Source organism: Gopherus flavomarginatus, chromosome 24, assembly GCF_025201925.1.
Source record: "Gopherus flavomarginatus isolate rGopFla2 chromosome 24, rGopFla2.mat.asm, whole genome shotgun sequence".
Lineage (NCBI taxonomy): Eukaryota > Metazoa > Chordata > Testudines > Testudinidae > Gopherus > Gopherus flavomarginatus.
This window is the reverse complement of record NC_066640.1, coordinates 16,644,127-16,654,361: the sequence shown is the minus strand read 5'-3', so window position 1 is coordinate 16,654,361 and position 10,235 is coordinate 16,644,127. Positions and strand designations below refer to the sequence as shown.

General features: G+C 41.2%; 1 long non-coding RNA gene across 1 annotated transcript; it reads left to right on the top strand.

Moving 5' to 3' along the window:
- The first annotated feature begins 3,926 nt into the window (after window positions 1-3,926).
- LOC127040190 (uncharacterized) lies at window positions 3,927-9,905 on the top strand. The gene is made up of 3 exons (XR_007771402.1): window positions 3,927-6,392; window positions 8,737-9,158; window positions 9,696-9,905. It is a non-coding gene; the product is annotated as an uncharacterized LOC127040190 (long non-coding RNA).
- Window positions 9,906-10,235: the final 330 nt, after the last annotated feature.

Here is a 10,235-nt window from a genome sequence, read left to right as displayed (position 1 = left end):
CCATTACTAACACCTGCCTTTTCCTAGAAACTGGAGTTCCCTCCCCCAGGGAGGTAACCTCAGTGCGAGAGGCAACCCCAGCACCATCTGGAAGGAGGGTCTCAACTATGGGAAGGTTTCCCTCTGCTCCCATTGACTGCTCTGCTTCCCTGGGCCTTTCTTCCTCCTCAGCAGCGCAAGGGCTGTCTGACTGGAAGTGGGACAAGTCTACAGTATCCCGGAAAGCCTGTGTAGGGTTGTCTTCAAGTCAGTAGTAAACAGTGCTAAACAGCCTATTTGATAGAGAGGCCTCGTGTTGCTATCAAGCTGGCGGTGTTCAGGGCTAGACCTACACATGCACTTTTTCTTGTACCATAGTTTGGGTTTTCAAACATTTCTATAAAAAATATGGAAACTTTATAAGACTCTAGAATTATGACAAGTAGAATTCTATGCTTAACTCACTAGTCAATATAAAACAATTCCAGGCACAACTGTCTCAAATGCTTTAAGATAAAACATGTCCCATTTTCAGAAAGTTAAGCAGTTTGATTCGGGGGAGTGGGGAGCTCCTTCCCCTTTACTAGAAAACCAGGGTAGCTGTGAGGCAGTTATTGTGTCCTATCAGTTGGTGCAGGAGGTAGTGGTATGTACAGTAGTAGGACAACATACTTACCAGACACCTCAACATTGCACCGGTATATTAACTTCAAATTACCCTATTGCCTGCTTAAGTCTCCTAAATATTCTAGAGGGAAAAGGTTTGCTATCTCCCTCAGCAATTCTGTAACCTTTCTGCTTAAGGTTCCCACCTTCTCAGACTTGTGTTTGGGTTGTTTAAAGTCAATGGAAGGGGATCAATGACACATTCTTCCTTTAAATGTATGTATGTTTTCTGATTTGGAAGGTTGTGGCTATTTCAATATTGTCTTGTAGCGTTCATTAAATAGTCTTCAACAAAAGTAAATTTCTTATCAATTAACAGTCTTTGAACATGATTTCTAAATTTTGTATCTTACTCTCCACTCTGGCATGCCTATACTTTCTATACCTATACCGTTCGCTGATTCCCCTTACCATTGACACTCCTGCTTTTCTTGTACCAGGCAGTGGTAGTACATCTAGACAAATACTAGATGGCAGCAAGAGCAAAGAAATAAATTTGCCAATGTAAAATGATACATAACTACATTGCCCACTAGGGGACTGTGCACACACGTTATTAGATGTAAGTAGTTACATACTTCCACACATTAATTAATCTAATGCAGTCACTGGGGCCCTGCCTGACTGTGAGGGTGTACCCACATGGAACTGGTTGCAAGATCTGTATCTTTAGCTGATGTCCCTGAAGTTTTCCATTTGTAATATAGGGTTTGCGTACACTACCCCCAACCCTCATGCCTTCCTCATCTAATTTATAATGAAAAAGGGTTGTCAAAAAGGAGCAATCCCAAGGAGCTCTTTCTTTTCCCACCAGTGACTAAGGAACAACAATGACCTGGTCTGCATCCAGTCCTTTTGTATAGGGTGATTTTGGCAAACCAGTAAAGTACCTGAAACCAACTGCTTGCTTAACAAGTTTTCTTTAAGGGACATGTCATTCCATTACTACTGTATAAATAAGGGGGGAAAGTTTGAGGTAGGGGGACTCTTCAGGACTGGACTCTCCCTCTGGATGCATCTTGTGTTCCCCCTGGCAGATGGGCTGCCACTGTGCCGCTCGACAGCCATACTCAGCTTCAGTAATTATCGAGGGTTGGGGATGTTGTGGATGTGTTTTAAGTGCTTGAGACTAAGTAAAGTGTAGCTCTAAGCAGAGGTGAAAGTAAGCCAGTCCAGTCTGGCGTACCAGCAAGAACTTCTCTGGGCCCTTTAAATTGCCACCAGAGCCCCTGGGTGGCAGAGGTGGCTCAGGTGGTGATTTTAAAGGCCTGGGACTCCGGCTGCTGCAGGGAGCTCCAGGCCCTTTAAATCGCTGCCCAAGCCCCCAGGGCTCCAGCGGCAGCCCAGGGCTCTGGCAGTGATTTAAAGGACCAGGGGCTCCCAACCAAACAGCAGCAGAGCCCCGGGCCCTTTAAATCACCACCAGAGCCCCGCTGCGGCTACCCCAGGGCTCCGGTAGTGGGGCTTGGACTCCAAAGGAAATATTTAACTTTAGTACTTAGAAATGTTTTTCATAAAGCAAAATGTAAAAACCCTGATTCTCCTCTCGGTCCTTCTTTAGGTATTGGCTAAATTGTCACTCTCTAAAACCACCTCAAGCTCTCCCAGATCTTTGCATACCTTCCTACTGAGCTATAATAAAAAATAATCAAGCCGCACTAGAGAAAATCAAGTACTGGGTCAGCAGCAATTGCCTAAAATATTGGAGTTTTGTGTTCAGGACTGATCTTCCATTGCCACAAAGATCTAGCAGAAATGGAGGCTGGCCAAAGTGACACAACAAAATTGGTTAGCACATTGGAAATTCATAACAGGAAAGTTGGAAAGATTAGGACTATACTCTTTAGAGAGATGACCAGAGGGGATATGACAGGTATACAAAATAATTAATGGTGTAAAGGTAAATCAGCTGCTTCTGCTTAACGTTTCTCAAAATACAAGCACAAGAGAGCATTCAATTAAATGGAAAGGCAGTAAATTTAAAACTGGTAAAAGGAAATATTTTATTTTACACAATGCATCATCTCTCTTCATTATTCAATTTAAATAGTACTGGGACTTGCCAGTGAAGTTTCTGCCTGATTTGAAAGCTGCTTTAATGGTCCTTTCCTTATTTGAGTAGAGTTCCTGTACATTCTAGCCCTTTCTGATTCATTTCTGACCAATAGCAAGTGACTATCTGCAGAACAAGTGTTTATTAAAAGCACCAAGACAGAAGTGCTTCTAAATGTTGTGAACTTTATAATTGTTAAGGTTTCCGAGAGGTCACAAAGGTCCCAGATAACATTAGCAACTAAATGCTATGTTGTCCCTTTGCGCTATCAACAGGAAACATCTTTAACAGCACAGGAACTACAGCTTTGTAATTGGCTTGGTGCAAGAGCATGACAGTATTTTTCTCATCCTATCAGGAGTCAGATATTTTAGGAGCTGATATATAAAGCACACAGCACATGGTGTCTTTTGAACATTGGGAACAGGTTAATGTGGGAAATTCAGTGGTGCTTTGCTATTTTATTGCTGTAGTTGTAGCATGGATTATTTTCTCATCATCCATTCTTTAGGCTGATATTTCATCACAATTCATACATATTTACAACATTTTTGTGGATATGCATATATGATTAGCTATACTTAACACTGAGAGGAAGCTTTTAAAGAGACATTTAGCAAATAATGAACTGTAATCATTAATTCAAATATAGAAGTCCTTATTCATTCGTTATCAAAATGCCCATTGACATCAAAGGTACAGAATTAAGCTCCATATACAAAAACTTCAGTAACTTTCTAGATTATAGAACTTTATATGTGTGATGGACTCAGATACTGAACTAGTAAGTGAGTTACTACTGTGATCTGTACATTCAAAGGAGCAGTCTCTGTGCCATGAAATTAGTGAATTAAAAAGTTCAGTGCAAATACAACTCACTTTAAAGCAAAGCAAATGGTGTTTAACTGGGGCAGCAAAGAGTTGAGATGAAGAGTGAACAAAATTACAGTTAATGTTCTGCACAGAGCCAAACTGTTGCTGGATATTACAAGCCTCACTTTTCCCCATTTGCTAAAGTGTATTTTCCAAGGCTTCCTTTACTGATTGGATCAGTACCAATTTAAGCCACTAAATAAGAAAAGCAGCAAAGAGTCCTGTGGCACCTTATAGATTAAATAAGAAAAATAATTCATACTAGCACTTAAAGGGCTAAACCTTAGCTAATCCGTCAGTTTTGTCCATTCATACAGCACGTAACACACCTTCAATTTTGCACTCTAATCGCATAATGAAGTCAAGTCACATGGAAGGCAAGATCAAGCCCAAAATGCTGACTGTGAATTCTCTCTCAGTGTGAAATGTTGTCTCTTCTGACGTAACTAGCTGAGAGCACTGGGATATTAAAGTCATGGCTAGGTAAAAAATAGATCCTGAAGAGCATAATAGAAAAAATTGTAATAGATGGAAAGCTGTTTTTAAACTTTCCTATAAAATGATAGATATAGTCCTACAAACCCTTACTCAGGTGATTAGGCCCATGGCTGCTATTTGCCTATATTTTCTACCATACCTAACGTAGCAGCTGATCCTGAATTTTCATGTAAGCAAGGATTGCGCTGGTGTGAATGGCTTCTCAGGACTGTGTCCCATGAGACCAATCCACGTTAGATTTTTTAAATTTCCATAATCTTTATTTCCATTTATTCATAAATGGCTGTCACTTTATTTCATAAATGTACAATATATGTTTTGAACTGCTGATGCTGTGTTCAGCAGAGCTGGACAGGATTAGTTGTGGGCTGTAAGATTAAGTGGCACACCAGGCAGGTGAGGGTCTTGTTTTGATTTTAAGCATGTTCCTCCCCCTGCAAAAACACCAATGGGAGGTGATATTCACGTAATTTTGCAGGTTTGCTTTACCCATAGATTGTCATATTAACCCAGCATAATGCAGGTGCAAGATCCCATGCTGATGGAAGGGCAAGGTGTCTGCATAGCCAGTAGTGCCACAAAAAGTTGTGGTACTGATTTGGTGGGGGCATAACCAGGGTCCGACTGCAAGATCCTGTGAGCTGTGTAAGGTGACTGATTCTACCTTAAATGTTACAAGATAAATTAAATCCAAACAAATTGACTTAGTGCATTGTATCAAGCATCTAAAAGTCAGAGACATCTGAGATTTGTGGTTATCTGCATCCATGCCAAGATCGGCAAATATGGTTCATGGATATAAAGCAGCTATTCACAGATTTGCAGGGCTCTAGATATAAAATTTGGATTTGCCTCCATATGTGATCCACAAATATAGTATGCAGATATAAAATGGATATCTGCAGATTTGCGGGGCTCTAGTTATTTGCAGTGGGTTACAGTGGCCAAATATCACAGATGGACTATTTTCAGGAAGCAAAACCCTGTTTTTCTTAAACATGTCTGTGTAAGTAAATCTCTTTCTCAACCCTAGATGCTGTTCAGTATAAGCCAGGGGTTCTCAAACTGGGGGTCGGGACCCCTCGGGGGGGTCGTGAGGTTATTACATAGGGGGTTGCAAGCTGTCAGCCACCACCTCAAACCCTGCTTTTCCTCCAGCATTTATAATGGTGTTAAATGCATTTTTATATATTTTTCATTTATGGGGGGGGGGGTCACACTCAGAGGCTTGTTATGTGAAAGGGGTCACCAGTGCAAAAGTTTGAGAACTACTGGTATAAGTTGAATTAAGGTTATAGAAAAAACATTAACATTTTGATCCTCCTGACATTCTAAAATATATGCTCTAGCTCAACCTGAAGTTATGAGGTAGATGAAGGAATACTGGTTGGAACTGAGGGCAGGGGGAGGGGAGAGAATTCTATGGCATGGCACGTCAGCAACAAATTTAGATTTCAAAAGAGCAGACTTTGAGAAACTAAAGGAACTAGTTAGTGAAGTCAATGGGACTGAAGAGCTGAGGCATTTAAATGCTTGCATCCCAAGCAAGGAGGAAAAGACTTTCAGGGAAGGGCTTCAGACCTAACTGGATGAATAACCACTTCAAAACAGATATTAGGCATAAGCAGAGAGCCTATGAGGAATGGAAGAAGGCACTGATCAGCAAAGAAAGCTATATCTTGGAGGTAAAAATGTGTAGGTCTCAAGGGAGAATTGCTAAAAGTCAAGCAGAATTAGCCATTGTGAAGGAAATTAAAACAAATAGAGGTTCTTTAGCCATATAAATAAAAAGAGTCCAAGAAGAGAAAAAGAGAACAACATAAAAATTAAGAAACGAGTTAAACAGAAATTAAAAGGAGTAGTCACAAAGGTGAAATGCCTGCAAAACTGCCTGGCAACTACTTAAAAACACCATAATAGAGGCTCAAATTAAATGTATACCCCCAAATTAAAAAAAAAACTGTAAGAAGACTAAAAAAAAATGCTACCATACTAAACAGCAGAGAAATAGAGCCCGTGTGAGACAAAAGGCATCATTTTAAAAATTGGAAGTCAAATACAAGTGAGGACAATAGAAAGGAGCATAAACTCTGGCAAGTCATGTGAAAGTATAGTAAGGCAGGCCAAGAAAGAATTTGAAGACCAACTAGACAAGGATACACAAACTAACAACAAAAGTATTTGTAAGTACAGCAGACTCAGGAAGCCTGCCAAACAGTCAGGCCACTGGACAACTGAGCTGCTAAAGGAGCACCCAAGGAAAACATGGCTGCCGCGGAGGAGCTAAACAGGATGCAGAAGTTATCCTGGCAATTACTGGCAGGTAAGCCTAACTTTATTACCAGGCAAGTTGGTTGAAACTATAGTAAAGGACAAATTTATTGGACACATAGATGAACACAATATCTTGGTGAAGTCAAACAGTTTTATCAAAGGGAAATCATGCCACACCAATCTATTAGAATTCTTTGAGGGGGGTCAACAAGTATGTGGACAAGAGTGATCCAGTCTCTATACTGTACTTGGACTTTCAGAAAGCCTTTGAAAAAGTCCCACATGAAAGGCACTTAAGAAAACTAAGCAGTCATGGCCTAAGAACGGAGGTCCTCTCATGGTTCAATAATTGGTTAAAAGATAGGGAGGGGGACGGATAGCTCAGTGTTTTGGAGCATTGGCCTACTAAACCCAGGATTGTGAGTTCAATCCTTGAGGGGACCATCTGGGGCAAAAATCTATCTGGGGATTGGTCCTGCCCTGAGCAGGGGGTTAGATTAGATGACCTGCTGAGGTCCCTTCCAACCCTGATATTCTATGAGTCTATAGGAAAGAAAGGATAGGAATAAATGCTCAGTTCCTCACAGAAGAGCAAGGTAAATAGCAGACTCCCCCCTAGGCTCTGTACCAGGACCCGTGTTGTTGAACATAAGTCATAAATTATTGAAAAAGGGGTTAATAGTGAGGTGGCAAAATTAGCAGATGGTACAAAATTAGCCAAGATAGCAAGTTCAAAGCTGACTGTGAGAGTTACAAAAGGATCTCACAAAACTGGCTGAATGGGTAACAAAATTGCAGATGAAATTCAATGCTGATAAGTGCAAAGTAATACACATTGGAAAACATAGTCCCAACTACTCATATGAAATTATGGAGTGGGGGTGTGTGTGTCTACAATAGCTATTACCACCCAAGAAAAAGATCTTGGTGCTGTAATGGATAGGGCCCTGAAAACATTTGCTGCAGCAGCAGTCAACCCCATGCTTTGGATGTCCCTAAACCTTCAACTGCCAGAAGCTGGGACTGGGCAACAGGGGATAAAGCAATTGAAATTGTCCTGTCTATTCATTCCCTCTGAAGCATCTGGCACTAGTCACTATAGTAAAACAGGATACTGGGCTAGATGGGTCATGGTACCACACAAGAAAATACTAATCAAGCTAGAGAAGATAGGGATTAGCATAGGTATTGTAAAGTGGGTAAGGCATTGGTAAAGTGGAGCTATCATGGGTTGTACCAAAGAACTATCAGGATGGAGGGAAATTATTAGTGAGTTCCTCAAGGATCTGTTTTTGTAATAGATCTCATTACATATTTTAATTAATGACAGTAGCATAAAAAGTTGGAGTGTGCTAATGAAATGTGATGGTGACACATATTGGGAGGCACTGTAAATACAGAGGAGGATCAAAATATTATACAGGAAGAATTAGGATGATGTAAGCAATAGAAATGTGATTAAATTTAATAGTACAATTTGCAAAGTCATGCTCTTAGGGACTAAGATCTGTGTGTTTTAGTCCATCATATGATGACTACGAGCCATCACTATGATGAAGCCATAAAAAAGGCAAATGCAAGCCTAGTATGTATCAGGCAAAGTATTTAATGTAGAGATAGGGAAGTATTCATGACATCATACAGGGTAGTAGTAAGACCTCCTCTGGAATACTTTGTACAATTCTGGTCACTCCACATCCAAGAAAAATTAAATCAAACTGGAGCAGGTGCAAAGAAAGGCTACTAGGATGATCAGAGGAATGGAAAGCCCATCTTACAAGAGGAGACTAAAAGAGCTTGACTCTTTTAGCTTAGTAAAACAAGGCTCAGAGCGGCTATGATTGTTCTCTATAAATACATCAAAGAAGGAGAACAGCTATTTAAACTAAAGGACAATGTTGGCATAAGAACAAATGGGTATGAACTGGCCCTGAATAAATTTAACCTGGAAATTAGAAGGCTTCCAACCACTAGAACAATGAAGTTCTAGAACAGCATTCTAGAGGAATACTGGGGGAAAACAACCTTACTAGATTTAAAATGGAGTTTGATAAATTTGTGAACAAGATTATATTATGAAGTTGCCTGTGATAGCAGAGCACTGGACTCGAAGGGCCGCCCGGGGGGCAGCAATTTGCCCTGGGCCCTGCAGTGGCCCCCACGAGAATATAGTATTCTATAGTATTGCAACTTTTTCTTATGGAAGGGGCCCCCGAAATTGCTTTTCCCCAGGCCCCCTGAATTCTCTGGGTGGCCCTGGACTCGATGACCAAGGAACTCCCTTCCAGTCTTATGTCCTATATTCCTATGTTAGACAGAATGTCGGACTAGATGATCCTTGCTGGTCTTAGAATCTCTGAACAATCCGTCCTAAGCATTTATTTTTCTTTCAGTGACCACTAGATTAAGTTATCTCCCCTTGATACAAGCAAAGTTCCTTGAGACACATCTGGAGCTTCCTGCTGGTGTCCTGGGGCATCCACAGCAAACCAGTCAGAAGACAGTCAATGAGAGTGGAGCCGAGCCCAAAAACCAGAAGCGAACAAGCAATTCACAAAGAGGGACAGTGCCAGTTTTATTTCTCTCACCAAGAAACTAACGCAGCAAGAATAGTATCTGCTCAGAGAGAAACTCTCAGCTGTACTTTCTGCTTGAGCCAAGAGTTAGGGCAGAAAGGAGAATGATGCAAAGAAAGTGTTCCTTGGGAGAGATGATGTGTCTGTGCTTGTACCAAACCTCTGTATTTGCAGCACAATTGGTCAAATGGGGAAATCTTCAGCTGCACAACAGCACTTGGGACAAACAGTCCTGCTGAGTAAGTGGGGCAGTTCCTGAAAATATCTAAATTGTGTTTCTACCTGCTGCTGAAAATATTTCTTCCTTTTCCTTTTTGGCAGAGGACTCTAGCACCACCTATTCTCACCTAGACTTCTGCTTCACATAAACCTGCTTTGTCAGAGACAGCAACAAGCCAGAGTGTAGCAGCGCTGGCATATTAACAAATGCCATCCCTATGCATTATTGTAGAATAGCTATTGTTTTGTGGTTATAATTCTTTCCCCTTACAGAAGTATTTAGAGATAATATAATTATTATCACTGTACAATAGCACTTGTCAATAGTGCCTTTTTCCTGAGGCTCTCTAAGCACTTAGCCATTCAGTAATTATACACCTGGGAGAAAGATTAGTGGTGGTATTATCATTGAGCAGATAAGGAACCATAGATATTGGAGGGAGGAGAAGTGATTTGCCAAAGCCACATAATGAGTTAGTGGCAGAGCAGGGACCAGATCCAGGAATACTGGCTTCCTTGTTCTAACTCACTAGACTTGTCTTTCTTCTTTCTCCTAGAAGCTGTGTGGCCCAGACAAGAGGTTCCAGGCTGAAATTCCTTGTGACTTTCCCAGTTTAAAAATATTTAATCACAAAGACCGAACTAGAATCAGGGAAGAAGAGGAATAATTGAGTATGAAGAAGTTAAATAGTCTGAGTCCTATTACGAAACCCTTGTTGGTTCAGCTTGGCACCTCCTCAAAGAAGATATAGCCAGGTGTGAGTTATAGGCACTGAGGGGTGTCACCCACCTTTTGATGGTGTTTCAGCTCTTGGCCCCTCACCATAGTTCTGAGCTGTCTCCTGAAGACCAGGAGAGTAGTGAGCCTTGCAGGGCTTGCAAGGACAATGGTGCAGATGACACAGAGCAAGTGCCCATCATGTCTGGTTAGATTCTGTCTCATAGAACCTGCACAAGAGGCTACAATAGGAATTAGCAAGTCTAGCATAGTGCTGGTCCCTTCATTCCCACAAGATCTCCTACAAGTGTCACCAGTGCAGTATGATCATAGTGTCAAAGATTGCAGAGCGCTCTAGCAGAAACTGCAGAGGGGTTTA